General features: G+C 47.6%; 1 protein-coding gene and 1 long non-coding RNA gene across 2 annotated transcripts in view; one reads left to right on the top strand and one right to left on the bottom strand.

Annotated features, from left to right (window-relative positions):
- Positions 1-21,501, top strand: part of LOC143781409 (uncharacterized) — a 443,129-nt gene that overhangs the window by 238,851 nt on the left and 182,777 nt on the right. The window lies entirely within an intron of this gene.
- LOC143781406 (uncharacterized) overlaps positions 686-21,501 on the bottom strand; it is a 120,999-nt gene continuing 100,183 nt past the window's right edge. The window contains exon 3 of the transcript XR_013216694.1: positions 686-1,290. The gene's annotated coding sequence lies outside the window, so the exon portion shown is untranslated. The remainder of the gene's footprint in view (positions 1,291-21,501) is intronic.

Below are 21,501 nucleotides of genomic sequence, written 5' to 3'. Positions count from 1 at the left end.
GGGGAACATCCATGTGGCATCATTGCAGAAGGGGGACCTCGTAGTTACGTGGTGTGCCCCGGAAGTAGGAACAGATCCAGTGGCCCACTAGAGGCATCAACCCTTCTGGCATTTGCCAGAAGTGCCCGATGCTCAGTCCGGCCCTGGAGATTACAGTACGGTATGGCAGCAGGAAACGGGTTAACGACAGACTGACAGTTGACAACGGGGAAGGCGGCAGGCGACGGGCCTCTTGATGCCTTGCCTGCACCTTTACAAGTGATGGCCGCAGAACGGAACATCGGGGTTGGCGGCCGGTCTTCATGTCCTGCATCAGACAGTGAAGGTAGGGAACAACGGCAGCGGGCGAAAAAGAATCACAGCTGTATGCTCTGGTGTTCTAGCGGGCATGCTATCAAAAAACAACTTTGCTAGGTCTTACCTTCTTGGAAGGCCTTATATTTAGCAGTTCTGCAAAACCACAGCTAGGTCTTATTTTCGGGAGATGTCTTATTTTCGGGGAATCAGGGTATGAAAAGTAGATAATTGAATATGCAGATTGGTCACCTGTCCTCATTTAACTAGATGAGCATTTCAACTATAGGTATCAGTGGGACATAGTGGGGGGCGCACATCTATATATATATATATATATATATATATATATATATGGCCGGGTTTAAGGTGGGGTCAGCAGCACTGACGAAGAAGGACTGAGTCCTTTGAAACGTGTTGGTTTACTGGCCCTCTCATTCACCCGTCCCCCAATTCTGGTGACCTCACCCAGACCATGACCACCTCCAACCTCGCCACTGGTCGGCTGCGCTTTTTGGCCGAAGCACACCGCCAGTCTACTGCATTGGCTTACGGAGGTCACGGAGGGAACCTGACACCACGGTAGGACGCTCCCCAGGTCTCCTGCCGTTCTACCCTCTGCAGTAATCCTGCAGCACCATCGGAGGCTCAGCACACAAACCGTGCTCTCCACTTCTCCAGATAGCAGCATCACCAGACTCCTGGCACATGCACTGTGCTCACCGCAACCAGAAGTAAGCTGCACACCACTAGGGAATGTGTTTCACATGTACCGGTAGCATCACCGGACTCCTGGCACGAGCGCTGCGCTCACCACTCTGTCACACATCCTTGCATGCTGGCATACTACAGGCCTCTGTAAGGTCGCTGGGCATCGTGCACATACGGATCAGTTACATTACAGCATTAGCGCAGGCACAGATTCTTGGTAGACTCTTGCAGCTTTTGGTGAAATGGTGGCTGTGGCAATGACCGCGCCATGTGATGACTGAACTTCTGTAATTAAAATATGGATTAGAGATGGCAGAGACAGACTGATCATAAGCAGATGTCAGCGGAGAACAGACTTACTCATTAGAGATGAAGGGGCCGATTCACCATTGATTGGGGCAGATTTTGCCAGCTTTCCATTTGCACCATGATCATCTTTTCATTTGTACCTTTCCTAAACTCCCTGTTTTGTGTGCGTCTGTTTTGTTTTAAGCATTTGTGGGCAGGGTTTAGACTTTACAGATGTTTTCATGCGATTTTTTTCTTTAATTTTAAACTTTTTGAAAACTCACTAAAATGTTTGTGGAAATGTACAGCAGCCTCCACCAAGATTGATTTTATATAAAGCAGAACATTTTTGCCAAACTTTGCGACATTTTGCAAAATGTGCAAGTTTTTTGCACTAAAACAAAAAGCTCTTAACGACCGTGGGATTTTCTGTTTTTGAGTTTCCGTTTTTTCCTCCCCGTCTTCCCAGAGCTATAACTTTTTAATGTTTTTCTGTCAATATGGCCGCGTGAAGGCTTGTTTTTTTGCAGGACAAGTTGGACTTTTGAACTTCACCATTGGTTTTACCATATCGTATATTGAAAACAGGAAAAAAAAAATCAAAGTGCAGTGAAACTGCTAAAAGGCAAAATTCCACAAATTTCGTTTTTTTTTTTTTTCTTTACCATGGTCACTAAACGCTAAAACTGACCTGCCGTTATGATTCTCCAGGTCATTACGAGTTCACAGATACCAAACATGTATAGGTTGTTTTATTTAAGTGGTCAAAAGAAAAATGCAAAGTTTGCAAAAAAAAAAAAAGCGCCACTTTCCGAGACGTGTAATGTCTCCATTTTTCATGCTCTGGGGCTGGGTGATGGCTTATTGTTTGCGTGTTAAGCTGATGTTTTTATTGATTCCATTTTGGTGTAGATACAATCTTTTGATCGCCTGTTATTGCATTTTATTGCAATATTGAGGCGACCAAAAAAAAGTAACTCTGGAGTTTCGATTATTTTTCTCAATATGCCGATTACCATTCAAGTTAATTATATTTATATTTTGATAGATCGGGCATTTCTGAAAGTGGCAGTACCAAATATGTGTATTTTTAATTTTGTTATTGTTTTATTTTGAATGGGTTTGAATGGAGGGTAATTTAAACTTTTTTTCAATTTTTATTTATTTTTTCAATTTTTAACAGGTCATCAATGTATCTGTACTAGCACTGCATGTGGGAAGTGGCCTGGGGACTACTGTGGAAAATCTCCTCCTATAGGCTGAGAAAGAGATTTGCATACGATGGCGCCATGCCGTGCCCATGGCAGTGCCTTGCTTCTGTAAAAATAATCTATCTTTGAATGTAAAATAATTAGGTGTCCTCCTACCTTATTTTCTATGCATAAGAATTAAACTAATTTGTCACCTACTGACTCTTTATATGATAATCAATACTTAAGAAGACACTGATGTAGAGTTTGTTAATCTTAAAATCTTTCAATAAAAAAAATTATACTTACGTGATTTTCTTTATTCTGCTGCTGTGTTCTTAAAGCAGCAGAGAAATAATCTGAGGAGCCTAGTGTTTAGAATGGAGACGAAAGGACGGGAATGTTAGAGAGTTTGGAAGATATGAACTAAAAAGGGAAATTATTTTCTCTCATAATGGGACTTATAGACATTTAAATATATTGGTTTCTTCCATTAAAAATATACCATATAATATAAAGACATAAAGGGAAGACACAAAGTGTATCTGCCCCTGATATAATGAGCCTTAGTGTAACAACATGTCACATATACAGTAATAATGGGGGAAGAGTTTCCTTACTTTGGAATGCGGCTCACTTTTTTATTATGCTCTTTTTTGCTGTTGGAGAAATAGAAGAAATTATCACAAATAAATACCTTGTAATGTAATAATCAACAACAAATCCTTGTCTCATAGGGACACCGAAAAACATAATGCATTACCTGTCTCATATACGTCACCACACGATTTAGATAGATGTCATTACTAATTAATAATATTATATTTTTAAATAATGTTACAATTAACATTATTATTAATAATAATTCATACATTAATAGCTCATTGTATAAATATCAAATTCACATGCACTTGTAACGGGACTGATCTTTTACCTGTTGTCACGATAATGTAAAAATGTCATAATGTAAGATAGTTCTAGAAATTACCATGTCACAGACACACATTGCAGTTTTGACCCACCTTTCTCCCCCTCTGCATTCGGTCATACAACAAACAAAGCCCTATGGCAGATGCTGTGCAACTTGATACCAATGTGTGAGCAGTGTATGGCTTTTAAACTGCAGACAACTAATCCTGTAAAAGCCTCTCGTTGCCCCTCCCCTTGCCCAAGGAATATCTTTGTCTGGGGGCTCAAAAAATGTAAATAGGTGGAAAAAGAGTGCATGTCATTACTCAGCCCACTCAGTGATGTCACGACAAGAGGGCATATCTTTACCCCTGCTGAATTGAGGGAAGAGTTGGTCCAGGAAGCGAGCTAACAACAGCTCGGCAAAGCTGTGTTCATGCATCTGGATATATGGAAGCCCTTTATCCTCCATAGCACACGGCCAGTCACAAGCTGAAATGTTCTGAATGCTATGTAAGTGTTCTCTTTTCAATGTTAACCCTATTTTATTTGTAATGTACACATGATTTTGTCTTCTTTATAATATCTTTTATACTTTGTAAACACTGCCTACCTTTTTATGGAGTAAAATATATAATTTACTAGCTTGTCTCTCTCTGCTCTATAAATGAACTGTCACTTCCTCTGAAGTGAATTACGCTACTGATTTGGGTTGGCTCTGGACCAGTTAACCCTTGTGGAATCGAAGCTGGTGGCAGCATACTTTGTTCTGTGCGATTGGGAATCTTTGTAGCAACGGCGGCATTGATAATTATTGTTCCCGCCTTTGTGGGAGTAGTTATAATGCCCTCGCTGCAGGATGCCCAATAGTCAGTACATAGCAGGCAGCCTTTCTGGTGACTAATTACCCTAGGTGTAGGACCTAATCTGACCTGAGGGTAAGGGGGACGCCAGAGAGCTGCAAGTTCCAAACCGGAACTGGGATATAGATAAATCCCCTTCAGAAGGAACCAGGGGCAACCAAACCACCTCGGTTTGTGACAAATTGATGTGAGTAGTGGGGACGATAAAGGTATCCTACTCGGGATCCCTGACATGTGTTGGGATCCGTGACACATTGTTGGCAGCACGGGTGTGAAACGTGGCACCTGTGTAACTACCAGGATGAGTCATGGTATAATTTTGCATCTAGAAAACAGCATTTAGGAAATGAGGGCATGTCTATTTGTGGAAAGTGTTAAAATACCTACATGTTTATGACTTTGCTTCTGGATGTTCTAGCAAAGCATTTCGGCATCCACCATTTACGTTTGCATCTGAAGAAAAATCCAAAAAAACAAATTGAGACACAGACAGTTCACATTATTATTATTATCATTCTGATGAGTCTATGAGGATTTATACAGCAGCGTTATTGTCCTGTGTAACGTCCTGCACTTATGTCACTTTTGACATCATCGTTCAAAAGTCCAAGGTCTCGTTAGTCTAAATGCAGCCATGATTGCTCTTATTACTTACGGGATCGGCTCTGTGTCTGCCACTGTGGTCTTTGTTTCATATCTATAATAAAAATGAAGTTTTTATTAGAAACAGAGAAAATATCAGAAAATATAATCTGTAGAGTCAGGGGCACAGTTATAGAGAGTTAATAGATAAAAAAAACAGATATCCAACAACGGACTCCATAAATTTCACTTCTATACCATCTAGGTAAGAACCTTTACATCTGCATGTGAAAACCTCAGAACAAACGACTGGAGGGTTTCTGGTCTCACTAGTCTTATGTTTTTGGACTTAGTTATCATTATGTTCAGTATATAGAGCCATGTTGTATCCAGGGATGTCAAACTCAAGTACACAGTGGGCCAAAACGAAAGGTTGAGGGCCAACCTTGATATAACGTTAATCGCGACAGAAAAAAAGGGAGGAAAGGAAGAATAAATGTGTTGGGGAATCTGGCTAAGGAATGGAGGACCCCAATACGGCAGGAGAAGTTAGGGTTGTGGGGATGGTAGATAGCAGTGTAAAGGGGAATGTAGAGGGTGCGGGACTCTCACAGAGAAGGAAATCTGGGAAAGTAGAGAAAATAAGAAGTTCATTAACTGCACTGAAAGAATAACATTCTCAGAGTCAAGATGGTAGAATGTGAACAAAAAGGGCAAGATCTCAATATATGTAGCAAAAGGATAACAATGTGCAAAAAACAAAATGGAGAATATATGACCAAATAAAGCAATAATATAAATCATGGCACGAGTGCACTGGCTTAGTAGCAGACCTATGCCCAGCTAGTGGAGGAGACAGAGGGTAGTAGGCGCTGTGCGCACTTAGATGTTTGGGAGGGCACACGGAGAAGGTGCGAAGATGTAGGGAGAAGAGGAGGGAACCTCCGGCTCAGGTGAAGACCGCTCAGGAAGGGCGTCATAGCTGGGGAGTGAGTGTTGTAAATGGCCTTGTAGTAACCCGAGAGCGTGCCGGACTGGAGATGCGGGATCAGTAGTGGTATCAGCGGGTCGGCTCTAGTAGACATTTGTTTTATTTTCTCACAGGTCAAATACAATTACACTGTATGTCTCCCTCCTCTGCGCCACCCACCAGCGCCTCTACCTTCATCTTTGCCAGTCATACCGGCCATTGGCAAAACTGTTTTCAGTGCGCCATGGCCACATTGGAGCGGCAGCACTGCTCAGACAAGATCAAGAGCTCAGAAAATTGTGCCCCCTATAATCCTGGAGTAGGAGACCCCTAAATCAGTATGTACAGCAATGTTGTTTTCTATCCTCCTCAGTCTATACTCAGTGATAACAAATCATTATCAGATACTAATTAATATCTACAATCATATACAACCTGTGATATCTCTATACTCCATATCTCTGTACTTACAGCTCTGGCAAAAATGAACAGACCACTGCAAAATGTTCAGTTTGTCTGATTTTTCTCTTTATAGATATAAGTTTCAGTAAAATGTAAATTGCTCTTTTATTCTATAAACTTCTGACAACATGTCTCCAAATTTTCAAGCAATCAATTTTGTATTTTTTTCCTGAAAAGGAGAATTGGTCAAAACTAAAAAAAAAACCCCAGTGCTTTCAGACCTCAAATAATGCAAAGAAAACAAGTTCATAATCATTTACGAATAACAATACTAATGTTTTAACGCAGGAAGAGTTCAGGAATCAATATTTTGTGGAATAACCATGCATTTTAATCACAGCTTTCCTGCGTCTTGGCAGCTTTCCACCAGTCTGTCACGCTGCTTTTGGGTGACCTTATGCCACTCCTGGTACAATAATGTCAGCAGTTCTTTGTTTGGTGGCTTGTGACTATCCATCATCCTCCTGATTACATTCCAGAGGTTTTCAGTGGGGTTCAGGTCTGGAGATTGGGCGGCCATGACAGGGATTTGATGTGGTGGTCTCCTAATTTTTGCCAGAGCTGTACAGTCTGATGGTATCTTCGCTTTGGTCTTCCTCTCTTATTTGGAGCAATCCCTGCCCACCTCTTGCTCCTCTTCCTCACTACTGAGCACATAACATTGATTACATGCAGTAATAAATCTCATAAATGAACATTATTGTAATCGCTGCTTTATAGGGAGTGTTACAGTGGGTTCATACAATGCAACAATGGTGCATTTACTGCTGTGCTGCTCCAAATCCAAAGGAAAACTTGCATGAAGGACAGAAACATACCCTGTGATCACATTGTGTGAGCCCACCATAGTGCGGATAAATACATCATTCATGAACAGGTGTAAGATATTTCTGACAAATTCAGAATTTTACAGGACAGCGCACAGTACTGCACAGCTCCAGTAGGGGGCGCTTTTAAGCCTAAGAACGCTGTCTGTTATGTAGTTAATAGCGATACATCCTAGCGCATTGATGACATCACGCCGCAGGCAGTAGGAGAGCGGGTGTACGACAGAGCACTACAGGGGCCTTCTACTTCTCTGGCCAAAGAGGCTGCACAAGTACAAAGCCCAAGTCAGTCATCGTGAGCTTCAGGTGATGAAATGGAGACATTCAGGCACTGAATAGAAATAAATGGCATCATTAAAGGGGCAATAAATGGCAAACTGACACAAAAATCAGTGCCTCTTAGTGTCCACTTACCATTTATCATTCTTTATTAATGCCCTTCTGTGCCCTTTGGGTGCTACATGAGCAATAAACTGGAAAAGGTCAGCCTGAAGCACCAAAGGGGCAAATGGCACATAGGGGTCACTGATTTCTGTGCCCATATTCCATGTATTGCTCCTTCTGTGACCTTACGTTCATTATCTCATTTCTCCACAACTGAGATTCATTCACCCCATTAGAGGAAGAATTACAGCCATGTATATATATATAGGGTGGGCCATCTATATGGATACACCTAAATAAAATGGGAATGGTTGGTGATATCAACTTCCTGATTGTGGCACATTAATATATGGGAGGGGGAAACTTTCAAGATGGGTGGTGACCATGGCGGCCATTTTGAATTTGGCCATTTGGATCCAACTTTATTTTTTTTAATGGGAAGAGGGTCATGTGACACATCAAACTTATTGAGAATTTCACAAGAAAAACAGTGGTGTGCTTGGTTTTAACGTAACTTTTTTTCTTTCATGAGTTATTTACAAGTTTATAACCACTTATAAAATGTGTACAAAGTGCTACCCATAGTGTTGGATTGTCAATGCAGCCCTCTTCTCCCACTCTTGACACACTGATAGCAACACCGCAGATGAAATGCTAGTCTAAGGGGGTCAGATTCCTTGTAGGAATGCTCGGACCTGACACCCATAATGTGGTGAACCATCTTGCTGGAAAAACTCACGGAATCTGCCATCTTCACTGCATAGAGGGCAACACATCATGATGTAGCAATTTTAGATATCCAGTGGCGTTGAGGTTTCCATTGATGAAGAATGGCCCCACTATCTTTGGACCCCATATATCACACCATACTATCAATTATGGGTGTCAGGTCCGAGCATTCCTACATGAACAGTTTTCTGGAAAGTGGATTGGTCGTCGTGGGCCAGTTGAATGGCCACCAAGGTCTCCCGATCTGACCCCATTAGACTTTTATCTTTGAGTCATCTGAAGGCAATTGTCTATGCTGTGAAGATACGAGATGTGCAGCATCTGAAACATCAGACACTGGAAGCCTGCGCTAGCATTTCTTCTGTGGTGTTGCTATCACTGGACCATGTGTTCTTAATACGGCATCCAAAGCGCCTGAAATAAAACCATACAGCTCTGGTTAGAAGAAATGATGCTTAGGAAGCCTACGGATAACGTCCTCTGCCTGTATACAGCTGCTATAGATGGATCCTTGAGTATCTTTTTCCGGGAGACTCGGGGATGTTCTGGGAGTGTTGGCGAGAACGTTTTAACCTCACTATCTCTCTACTTACAATTCCTTGTCCTCACTTCATCCTCTCCTCCCTCCTCTTCCTCCTCTTCCTCACTATTGGATATATAACAGACTCTGTTTAGCAACTCTCATAAACTACCAGTGTTACAATCACTTATTTTATACAATATATTTTTCTCAAAAATGTAGAGTTTTGATTCCATGGTCGATGTTATCCTCCAGTTGCCAACCAGTGGCAGAATGAAGGCTGAAATTTATGGTGGACTGTGTATGGAGGACATAAATGGTTTCATAAACCTCCCAGACAAGATCCATGAAAATAGCTCTAAGAAAAAGTGTCAGTGCCTCACACAGCAACCAATCAGATCATTGCTCTTATTTTAACCCCTTAATCCCATATCACCACTGTCACGATCCAATTTTGGATTTGTGGCAGATCTGGTTTGCCTCAGTTTAAGACCTTTTTTCTTTTCTTGTCATCGGGGTTAATGCAGCTTCCCCCCCCCCCCCCCCGGTGGCTGCTGGTGTTATTGCATTGCTGCTGGGTCAGCTGATGTTGTGGTGACCACTCCCTCCATCCTTTAAGAGGTCACCTGGTTCATCAGCTGACTGTCGGTGTTAGTTCATTCTTCAGCGACCAAGCTGGGAGTAGGAGCTTGCTGGGAACTGTTGTTCTACTGCTGTGCCCAGTGAATCTGGTGTTTCTTCCTGCTGTGCTGTGCCTTGCAGCATTAAGCTAAGTATTGTTTTTCTTTACCTTGTCTGTATTTCCTTACCCCGTGTTGTATTAGTGCAGCGGTGGGACCAGTGCTCTCACCTGCCAGTTCCCTACTTAGGGATAGGTGCAGGGCAAGTGAGGTACTAGGTATCCTGGTCGGCGACGGGTTGAAAGAACCCGTATAGGGACGGTAGCAACATCAGGGCACATCTGCAGGCCAGTGCAGGAGGTGCCCATTCCCCCAGTCCCTACCGACAGGGCCCACCGTTGTAATTGTGTCCCCGGTGTTCCCTTGTGTGTTGTGCTGTTCGTGACAGACCTACGGTTGGGTCGTGTTATACCGGGTCAGTCACTCCGTGACATTAACACTGACCATCACATTTTCTCTGGTGAGCCATGGCTCAAATGCAGGCCTTTGCCCAACTGCTCCAGACTCTCACCACTGAGCTTAAGGATCTGCGTGGTGAGGTGGTGCAGCAGCTTCAGCAGTTGTTGGGTTCTGGGCCTCGGCTCAGGTACAGGCTCTACCAGAACCCAAGATATCTCTCCCTGACAGGTTTTCTGGAGGGAGAGATAAATTTTTGGTTTTTAAGGAGGCCTGCAAGTTATACTTCAGGCTCCGCCCTCGTTCATCAGGGAGTGAGGAACAACGGGTGGGAATCATCGTTTCCCTTTTTTTTTTTTTTTTTAAATCATGTATTTTTTATTAAAGCATATGACACGCCATTAACACAGTCCGATACAATTTCCAGACAAATACCGTACATTAGATACATGACCTGATAATATATTTTCATTTTACTAAACACCCCCCTTACCACCTAACCAACTCCCCTCTCCCTCCCCCCAATCTCTTGCCCATTATCCAATACCACCATCTGACAGCATCACCTCTTGAGATAAGATAACAAGCTTTACAAAAACACGCCTGTACATGTAGGAGTCCCCCCAGAATCAACTACACAACACCCATTCTACTTTGCAGTAACTCAGCAGACGCCACACCTGGGTAATCCATCCATCCACCCCACACATTTTCAAATTTTGTATTCTGACCTCTTACTGTATATATTTCTTTCCATAAGGACAATAAAATGTATCTTGTTGATAAATTCCTTTTTCCCTGGCAGTTTTTCATCTAACCAGTGCATTGCGATAAGCTTTCTCGCAGCATACAACAATCTTGCGATAGTCAGCCTTCCACATTCATCCGTAGCAATATCATCCATACAGCCCAAAAGGCAAGTCAGCGGGTTACGCACCACATCTACTCCTGTCACCTCCTGGATCAAGTTAAGCACCTTCACCCAAAAGGGTTGTAGGAGAGTGTCATGTCAGACACTGTTCAGACCAGGTCGTCTGACAGACAGCGGTAATTCCGCGTTTGACCACTGTTTGCTCATTGGCGTCGGCTAGTTTTCGTCTGGCTGCTCCGGGGATTATTTATCTGATCCTCGGATTGGAAGCTGGGCCATGCCCATTTCCTTTAAATGGTTCTCCTGATCTTTGGGCGTCGCCGATTATAGCTTCTGTCTTATCCTTAGTTATCTCGGTCCGGAGTGGAGAGCTGGTTGTTGGAGAATCGTTGCTGGTGGTGTATTGTCCTTAGTCTTATTTACTCCTTCCTATATTTGTATTTATTTTGCCCTGCACATTTATAGTGTATTCCTGATTGACTGCGGCGTAGTGTATATTTTCCTTTATCCTTGTTTGTTATAACTGTGGGAATTGGTCTATTGCATTCACTGGGTGGTGGGCGGTGGTATTCAGTCTAGGGCTGAATCAGGAGTCAGGGTGAGGGTGGAGGCCTGAACATGCACACCTTCAGTGTAAACTTCAGGTAGAGGGTCAGACAGGGTTTCCCTAGTCTGAGGGAAATTGCAGGGGCCCGGGTTATTAGCTCTCGCCCTCCTTGTCTCCCCGTGACAGAGAGCACACGACCACATCATATGTAGCAGATCAGCGCCTTCCTCACCACACCTGGGACATTCTGAGTCATCTCTCAGTCCTGCCTTCCTCTTCCATGCCGGGGTCCTGTACACCCTATACACCAGGTATAACTGTGACACCCTCTTAGCCTCACTCTGGGAAGCCCTGGGGATATATTGAAGTATGGACTCCCACTGGGACTCCGACAAGGGGCCCACATCCGCCACCCATTTCTCCTTAATCCTTAACGGATGCTTCAATAAAAAGGTATCCATCAAACCCCTGTACATCAAGTTAATGAACCCCCTCGTACTCCTCCGAGGCCCAATAAGATTCAACAACCTATCTGACTGCAGATTCATGCGCGACACCTCATTTTGACAGTTTAGGGCACGTCTCAACTGCAGGTACTGAAAGAATGACTTCTGGTTAAAGGAAACTCAGTCCTAATTGTCTCGAATGTTTTAATAACATCTCCATCAAGCAACTGAGACACGAACCAAATGCCAATGCGCCTCCACTGACCGAACTCCCGCAATCTCATGAGCTCTGCCAACCTAGGTTCAAATCAAATTGGCGTATATCTCATGAATTCTGTTACTCCCCTCCATTGCTTAATTTTCTGCCATACTTTCCCCGTCATAGTGTCATGTCGGACGCTGTTCAGACCAGGTCATTCGACAGACAGCGGTAATTCCGCTTTTGACCACTATGTGCTCATTGGCGTCGGCTAGATTTTATCTAGCTGGTCCGGGGTTAATTTACCAGATCCTCGGATTGGAAGCTGGGTCACGCCCACTGCCTTTAAATAGTTCTCCTGATCATTGGGCGTCGCCGATTATAGCTTCTGTCTTGTGCGTTGTTATCTCGGTCTGGAGTGGTGAGCTAGTAGTTGGAGTATCGTTGCTGGTGGTGTATTTCCCTTTGTCTTATTTACTCCTTCCTATATTTGTATTTATTTTGCCCTGCGCATTTATAGTGTATTCCTGAGTGACTGCGGCGTGGTGTATATTTTCCGTTATCCTTGTCTGTTCTAACTGTGGGTATTGGTGTATTATCTTTTCACTGGGTGGTGGGCGGTGGTTTCAGCCTAGGGTTGAAATAGGAGACAGGGCGAGGGTCGAGGCCTAGACATGCACACCATCAGTGTAAACTCTAGGTAGAGGGTCAGTCAGGATTTCCCTAGTCTGAGGGAAATTGCAGGGGCCCGGGTTATTAGCTCTCGCTCACCTAGTCTGCCTGTGACATTATAATCGGCCTTTAAAACAAAAAAAAAAAACAAAAAAAGGGGTTTCCTTTTTTTTTGTTTTGTCATGGATCCAATGACTTCCATAACCCGCCAGTTGGAGGCGCTGTCCCTACAGGTCACTGAGTTGAGGGGGGCAGTGCAGCAACAGGGACTAGCAGTATCTAATGTGCAAGCTGGAGCGACAGGAAGAGTTGCTGAGCCTGAGGTATTATGTGCTCTCCAGCCGTGCAGTCACTGGGGTATTATGTGCTCTTCAGCCGTGCAGTCACTGGGGTATTATGTGCTCTTCAGCCGTGCAGTCACTGGGGTATTATGTGCTCTTCAGCCGTACACTCACTGGGGTATTATGTGCTCTTCAGCCGTGCAGTCACTGGGGTATTATGTGCTCTCCAGCCGTGCAGTCACTGAGGTATTATGTGCTCTTCAGCCGTGCAGTCACTGAGGTATTATGTGCTCTTCAGCCGTGCAGTCACTGGGGTATTATGTGCTCTCCAGCCGTGCAGTCACTGGGGTATTATGTGCTCTTCAGCCGTGCAGTCACTGGTGTATTATGTGCTCTCCAGCCTTGCAGTCACTGGGGTATTATGTCCCCTTCAGCCGTGCAGTCACTGAGGTATTATGTCCTCTTCAGCCGTGCAGTCACTGAGGTATTATGTCCTCTTCAGCCGTGCAGTCACTGGTGTATTATGTCCCCTTCAGCCGTGCAGTCACTGGGGTATTATGTGCTCTTCAGCCGTGCAGTCACTGGGGTATTATGTGCTCTTCAGCCGTGCAGTCACTGGGGTATTATGTGCTCTTCAGCCGTGCAGTCACTGGGGTATTATGTGCTCTTCAGCCGTGCAGTCACTGGTGTATTATGTGCTCTTCAGCCGTGCAGTCACTGAGGTATTATGTCCCCTTCAGCCGTGCAGTCACTGAGGTATTATGTCCCCTTCAGCCGTGCAGTCACTGAGGTATTATGTCCCCTTCAGCCGTGCAGTCACTGGGGTATTATGTGCTCTTCAGCCGTGCAGTCACTGAGGTATTATGTCCTCTTCAGCCGTGCAGTCACTGGTGTATTATGTCCCCTTCAGCCGTGCAGTCACTGGGGTATTATGTGCTCTTCAGCCGTGCAGTCACTGGGGTATTATGTGCTCTTCAGCCGTGCAGTCACTGGGGTATTATGTGCTCTCCAGCCGTGCAGTCACTGGGGTATTATGTGCTCTCCAGCCGTGCAGTCACTGGGGTATTATGTGCTCTTCAGCCGTGCAGTCACTGGGGTATTATGTGCTCTTCAGCCGTGCAGTCACTGGGGTATTATGTGCTCTCCAGCCGTGCAGTCACTGAGGTATTATGTGCTCTTCAGCCGTGCAGTCACTGAGGTATTATGTCCCCTTCAGCCGTGCAGTCACTGAGGTATTATGTGCTCTCCAGCCGTGCAGTCACTGGGGTACTATGTGCTCTCCAGCCGTGCAGTCACTGGTGTATTATGTGCTCTTCAGCCGTGCAGTCACTGGGGTATTATGTGCTCTTCAGCCGTGCAGTCACTGGGGTATTATGTCCCCTTCAGCCGTGCAGTCACTGAGGTATTATGTCCCCTTCAGCCGTGCAGTCACTGAGGTATTATGTGCTCTCCAGCCGTGCAGTCACTGGGGTACTATGTGCTCTCCAGCCGTGCAGTCACTGGGGTACTATGTGCTCTCCAGCCGTGCAGTCACTGGTGTATTATGTGCTCTTCAGCCGTGCAGTCACTGGGGTATTATGTGCTCTTCAGCCGTGCAGTCACTGGGGTATTATGTCCCCTTCAGCCGTGCAGTCACTGAGGTATTATGTCCCCTTCAGCCGTGCAGTCACTGAGGTATTATGTCCCCTTCAGCCGTGCAGTCACTGGGGTATTATGTGCTCTTCAGCCGTGCAGTCACTGAGGTATTATGTGCTCTTCAGCCGTGCAGTCACTGGGGTATTATGTGCTCTTCAGCCGTGCAGTCACTGAGGTATTATGTCCCCTTCAGCCGTGCAGTCACTGAGGTATTATGTCCCCTTCAGCCGTGCAGTCACTGAGGTATTATGTCCCCTTCAGCCGTGCAGTCACTGAGGTATTATGTCCCCTTCAGCCGTGCAGTCACTGGGGTATTATGTGCTCTTCAGCCGTGCAGTCACTGGGGTATTATGTGCTCTTCAGCCGTGCAGTCACTGGGGTATTATGTGCTCTTCAGCCGTGCAGTCACTGAGGTATTATGTGCTCTTCAGCCGTGCAGTCACTGAGGTATTATGTGCTCTCCAGCCGTGCAGTCACTGAGGTATTATGTCCCCTTCAGCCGTGCAGTCACTGGGGTATTATGTCCCCTTCAGCCGTGCAGTCACTGGGGTATTATGTCCCCTTCAGCCGTGCAGTCACTGGGGCATTATGTGCTCTCCAGCCGTGCAGTCACTGGGGTATTATGTGCTCTCCAGCCGTGCAGTCACTGGGGTATTATGTGCTCTCCAGCCGTGCAGTCACTGGGGTATTATGTCCCCTTCAGCCGTGCAGTCACTGGGGTATTATGTCCCCTTCAGCCGTGCAGTCACTGGGGTATTATGTCCCCTTCAGCCGTGCAGTCACTGGGGCATTATGTGCTCTTCAGCCGTGCAGTCACTGGGGTATTATGTGCTCTCCAGCCGTGCAGTCACTGGGGTATTATGTGCTCTCCAGCCGTGCAGTCACTGGGGTATTATGTCCCCTTCAGCCGTGCAGTCACTGGGGTATTATGTGCTCTTCAGCCGTGCAGTCACTGGGGCATTATGTGCTCTTCAGCCGTGCAGTCACTGGGGTATTATGTGCTCTCCAGCCGTGCAGTCACTGAGGTATTATGTCCCCTTCAGCCGTGCAGTCACTGGGGTATTATGTCCCCTTCAGCCGTGCAGTCACTGAGGTATTATGTCCCCTTCAGCCGTGCAGTCACTGGGGTATTATGTCCTCTTCAGCCGTGCAGTCACTGGGGTATTATGTCCCCTTCAGCCGTGCAGTCACTGGGGCATTATGTGCTCTCCAGCCGTGCAGTCACTGGGGTATTATGTGCTCTCCAGCCGTGCAGTCACTGGGGTATTATGTGCTCTCCAGCCGTGCAGTCACTGGTGTATTATGTGCTCTCCAGCCGTGCAGTCACTGGGGTATTATGTCCCCTTCAGCCGTGCAGTCACTGGGGTATTATGCGCTCTCCAGCCGTGCAGTCACTGGGGGTATTATGTGCTCTTCAGCCGTGCAGTCACTGGGGTATTATGTGCTCTTTAGCCGTGCAGTCACTGGGGTATTATGTGGTCTTCAGCCGTGCAGTCACTGAGGTATTATGTGCTCTCCAGCCGTGCAGTCACTGGGGTATTATGTCCCCTTCAGCCGTGCAGTCACTGGGGTATTATGTGCTCTTCAGCCGTGCAGTCACTGGGGTATTATGTGCTCTTCAGCCGTGCAGTCACTGGGGTATTATGTGCTCTTCAGCCGTGCAGTCACTGGGGTATTATGTGCTCTCCAGCCGTGCAGTCACTGGGGTATTATGTGCTCTTCAGCCGTGCAGTCACTGAGGTATTATGTCCCCTTCAGCCGTGCAGTCACTGAGGTATTATGTGCTCTCCAGCCGTGCAGTCACTGGGGTATTATGTCCCCTTCAGCCGTGCAGTCACTGGGGTATTATGTCCTCTTCAGCCGTGCAGTCACTGGGGTATTATGTCCCCTTCAGCCGTGCAGTCACTGGGGTATTATGTGCTCTTCAGCCGTGCAGTCACTGGGGTATTATGTGCTCTCCAGCCGTGCAGTCACTGGGGTATTATGTGCTCTTCAGCCGTGCAGTCACTGGGGTATTATGTGCTCTCCAGCCGTGCAGTCACTGGGGTATTATGTGCTCTTCAGCCGTGCAGTCACTGGGGTATTATGTCCCCTTCAGCCGTGCAGTCACTGGGGTATTATGCGCTCTTCAGCCGTGCAGTCACTGGGGTATTATGTGCTCTTTAGCCGTGCAGTCACTGGGGTATTATGTCCCCTTCAGCCGTGCAGTCACTGGGGTATTATGTCCCCTTCAGCCGTGCAGTCACTGAGGTATTATGTGCTCTCCAGCCGTGCAGTCACTGGGGTATTATGTGCTCTCCAGCCGTGCAGTCACTGGGGTATTATGTGCTCTTCAACCGTGCAGTCACTGGGGTATTATGTGCTCTCCAGCCGTGCAGTCACTGGGGTATTATGTGCTCTCCAGCCGTGCAGTCACTGGTGTATTATGTGCTCTCCAGCCGTGCAGTCACTGGGGTATTATGTCCCCTTCAGCCGTGCAGTCACTGGGGTATTATGCGCTCTCCAGCCGTGCAGTCACTGGGGGTATTATGTGCTCTTCAGCCGTGCAGTCACTGGGGTATTATGTGCTCTTTAGCCGTGCAGTCACTGGGGTATTATGTGGTCTTCAGCCGTGCAGTCACTGAGGTATTATGTGCTCTCCAGCCGTGCAGTCACTGGGGTATTATGTCCCCTTCAGCCGTGCAGTCACTGGGGTATTATGTGCTCTTCAGCCGTGCAGTCACTGGGGTATTATGTGCTCTTCAGCCGTGCAGTCACTGGGGTATTATGTGCTCTTCAGCCGTGCAGTCACTGGGGTATTATGTGCTCTCCAGCCGTGCAGTCACTGGGGTATTATGTGCTCTTCAGCCGTGCAGTCACTGAGGTATTATGTCCCCTTCAGCCGTGCAGTCACTGAGGTATTATGTGCTCTCCAGCCGTGCAGTCACTGGGGTATTATGTCCCCTTCAGCAGTGCAGTCACTGGGGTATTATGTGCTCTTCAGCCGTGCAGTCACTGAGGTATTATGTCCCCTTCAGCCGTGCAGTCACTGAGGTATTATGTGCTCTCCAGCCGTGCAGTCACTGGGGTATTATGTCCCCTTCAGCAGTGCAGTCACTGGGGTATTATGTGCTCTTCAGCCGTGCAGTCACTGAGGTATTATGTCCCCTTCAGCCGTGCAGTCACTGAGGTATTATGTGCTCTTCAGCCGTGCAGTCACTGGGGTATTATGTCCCCTTCAGCCGTGCAGTCACTGAGGTATTATGTGCTCTTCAGCCGTGCAGTCACTGGGGTATTATGTCCCCTTCAGCCGTGCAGTCACTGGGGTATTATGTCCCCTTCAGCCGTGCAGTCACTGAGGTATTATGTGCTCTCCAGCCGTGCAGTCACTGGGGTATTATGTGCTCTTCAGCTGTGCAGTCACTGAGGTATTATGTGCTCTCCAGCCGTGCAGTCACTGGGGTATTATGTGCTCTCCAGCCGTGCAGTCACTGGTGTATTATGTGCTCTTCAGCCGTGCAGTCACTGGGGTATTATGTGCTCTTCAGCCGTGCAGTCACTGGGGTATTATGTCCCCTTCAGCCGTGCAGTCACTGGGGTATTATGTGCTCTTCAGCCGTGCAGTCACTGGGGTATTATGTCCCCTTCAGCCGTGCAGTCACTGAGGTATTATGTGCTCTTCAGCCGTGCAGTCACTGATGCATTATGTCCTCTCCAGCCGTGCAGTCACTGGGGTATTATGTGCTCTCCAGCCGTGCAGTCACTGATGTATTATGTCCCCTTCAGCCGTGCAGTCACTGAGGTATTATGTCCCCTTCAGCCGTGCAGTCACTGGGGTATTATGTCCCCTTCAGCCGTGCAGTCACTGGGGTATTATGTCCCCTTCAGCCGTGCAGTCACTGAGGTATTATGTCCCCTTCAGCCGTGCAGTCACTGGGGTATTGTGTCCCCTTCAGCCATGCAGTCACTGAGGTATTATGTCCCCTTCAGCCGTGCAGTCACTGGGGTATTATGTCCCCTTCAGCCGTGCAGTCACTGGGGTATTATGTCCCCTTCAGCCGTGCAGTCACTGAGGTATTATGTCCCCTTCAGCCGTGCAGTCACTGGGGTATTATGTCCCCTTCAGCCGTGCAGTCACTGGGGTATTATGTCCCCTTCAGCCGTGCAGTCACTGGTGTATTATGTCCCCTTCAGCCGTGCAGTCACTGGGGCATTATGTGCTCTCCATCCGTGCAGTCACTGGGGTATTATGTGCTCTTCAGCCGTGCAGTCACTGGGGTATTATGTGCTCTCCAGCCGTGCAGTCACTGGGGTATTATGTGCTCTCCAGCCGTGCAGTCACTGGGGTATTATGTGCTCTCCAGCCGTGCAGTCACTGAGGTATTATGTGCTCTTCAGCCGTGCAGTCACTGGGGTATTATGTCCCCTTCAGCCGTGCAGTCACTGGGGTATTATGTGCTCTTCAGCCGTGCAGTCACTGGGGTATTATGTGCTCTCCAGCCGTGCAGTCACTGGGGTATTATGTGCTCTCCAGCCGTGCAGTCACTGGTGTATTATGTGCTCTCCAGCCGTGCAGTCACTGGGGTATTATGTGCTCTCCAGCCGTGCAGTCACTGGTGTATTATGTGCTCTCCAGCCGTGCAGTCACTGGGGTATTATGTGCTCTCCAGCCGTGCAGTCACTGGGGTATTATGTGCTCTTCAGCCGTGCAGTCACTGGGGTATTATGTCCCCTTCAGCCGTGCAGTCACTGGGGTATTATGCGCTCTCCAGCCGTGCAGTCACTGGGGTATTATGTGCTCTTCAGCCGTGCAGTCACTGGGGTATTATGTGCTCTTTAGCCGTGCAGTCACTGGGGTATTATGTCCCCTTCAGCCGTGCAGTCACTGGGGTATTATGTGCTCTTCAGCCGTGCAGTCACTGAGGTATTATGTCCCCTTCAGCCGTGCAGTCACTGGGGTATTATGTCCCCTTCAGCCGTGCAGTCACTGGGGTATTATGTCCCCTTCAGCCGTGCAGTCACTGATGTATTATGTCCCCTTCAGCCGTGCAGTCACTGATGTATTATGTCCCCTTCAGCCGTGCAGTCACTGGGGTATTATGTGCTCTTCAGCCGTGCAGTCACTGGGGTAGTATGTGCTCTTTAGCCGTGCAGTCACTGGGGTATTATGTCCCCTTCAGCCGTGCAGTCACTGGGGTATTATGTGCTCTCCAGCCGTGCAGTCACTGAGGTATTATGTGCTCTCCAGCCGTGCAGTCACTGGGGTATTATGTGCTCTTCAGCCGTGCAGTCACTGGGGTATTATGTCCTCTTCAGCCGTGCAGTCACTGGGGTATTATGTCCCCTTCAGCCGTGCAGTCACTGGGGTATTATGTGCTCTCCAGCCGTGCAGTCACTGGGGTATTATGTGCTCTCCAGCCGTGCAGTCACTGGTGTATTATGTGCTCTCCAGCCGTGCAGTCACTGGGGTATTATGTGCTCTCCAGCCGTGCAGTCACTGGTGTATTATGTGCTCTCCAGCCGTGCAGTCACTGGGGTATTATGTGCTCTCCAGCCGTGCAGTCACTGGGGTATTATGTGCTCTTCAGCCGTGCAGTCACTGGGGTATTATGTCCCCTTCAGCCGTGCAGTCACTGGGGTATTATGCGCTCTCCAGCCGTGCAGTCACTGGGGTATTATGTGCTCTTCAGCCGTGCAGTCACTGGGGTATTATGTGCTCTTTAGCCGTGCAGTCACTGGGGTATTATGTCCCCTTCAGCCGTGCAGTCACTGGGGTATTATGTGCTCTTCAGCCGTGCAGTCACTGAGGTATTATGTCCCCTTCAGCCGTGCAGTCACTGGGGTATTATGTCCCCTTCAGCCGTGCAGTCACTGATGTATTATGTCCCCTTCAGCCGTGCAGTCACTTTTGTATTATGTGCTCTTCAGCCGTGCAGTCACTGGGGTATTATGTGCTCTTCAGCCGTGCAGTCACTGGGGTATTATGTGCTCTTCAGCCGTGCAGTCACTGGGGTATTATGTCCCCTTCAGCCGTGCAGTCACTGGGGTATTATGTCCCCTTCAGCCGTGCAGTCACTGGGGTATTATGTGCTCTTCAGCCGTGCAGTCACTGGTGTATTATGTCCCCTTCAGCCGTGCAGTCACTGGGGTATTGTCCCCTTCAGCCGTGCAGTCACTGAGGTATTATGTGCTCTCCAGCCGTGCAGTCACTGGGGTATTATGTGCTCTTCAGCCGTGCAGTCACTGGGGTATTATGTCCCCTTCAGCCGTGCAGTCACTGGGGTATTATGTGCTCTCCAGCCGTGCAGTCACTGGGGTATTATGTGCTCTTCAGCCGTGCAGTCACTGAGGTATTATGTCCCCTTCAGCCGTGCAGTCACTGAGGTATTATGTGCTCTCCAGCCGTGCAGTCACTGGGGTATTATGTCCCCTTCAGCAGTGCAGTCACTGGGGTATTATGTGCTCTTCAGCCGTGCAGTCACTGAGGTATTATGTCCCCTTCAGCCGTGCAGTCACTGAGGTATTATGTGCTCTCCAGCCGTGCAGTCACTGGGGTATTATGTCCCCTTCAGCAGTGCAGTCACTGGGGTATTATGTGCTCTTCAGCCGTGCAGTCACTGAGGTATTATGTCCCCTTCAGCCGTGCAGTCACTGAGGTATTATGTGCTCTTCAGCCGTGCAGTCACTGGGGTATTATGTCCCCTTCAGCCGTGCAGTCACTGAGGTATTATGTGCTCTTCAGCCGTGCAGTCACTGGGGTATTATGTCCCCTTCAGCCGTGCAGTCACTGGGGTATTATGTCCCCTTCAGCCGTGCAGTCACTGAGGTATTATGTGCTCTCCAGCCGTGCAGTCACTGGGGTATTATGTGCTCTTCAGCTGTGCAGTCACTGAGGTATTATGTGCTCTCCAGCCGTGCAGTCACTGGGGTATTATGTGCTCTCCAGCCGTGCAGTCACTGGTGTATTATGTGCTCTTCAGCCGTGCAGTCACTGGGGTATTATGTGCTCTTCAGCCGTGCAGTCACTGGGGTATTATGTCCCCTTCAGCCGTGCAGTCACTGGGGT

This window comes from Ranitomeya variabilis, chromosome 6 (assembly GCF_051348905.1).
Source record: "Ranitomeya variabilis isolate aRanVar5 chromosome 6, aRanVar5.hap1, whole genome shotgun sequence".
Taxonomy (NCBI): domain Eukaryota; kingdom Metazoa; phylum Chordata; class Amphibia; order Anura; family Dendrobatidae; genus Ranitomeya; species Ranitomeya variabilis.
The sequence above is the reverse complement of the archived record's forward strand: the minus strand, read 5'-3'. Positions and strand labels throughout refer to the sequence as shown.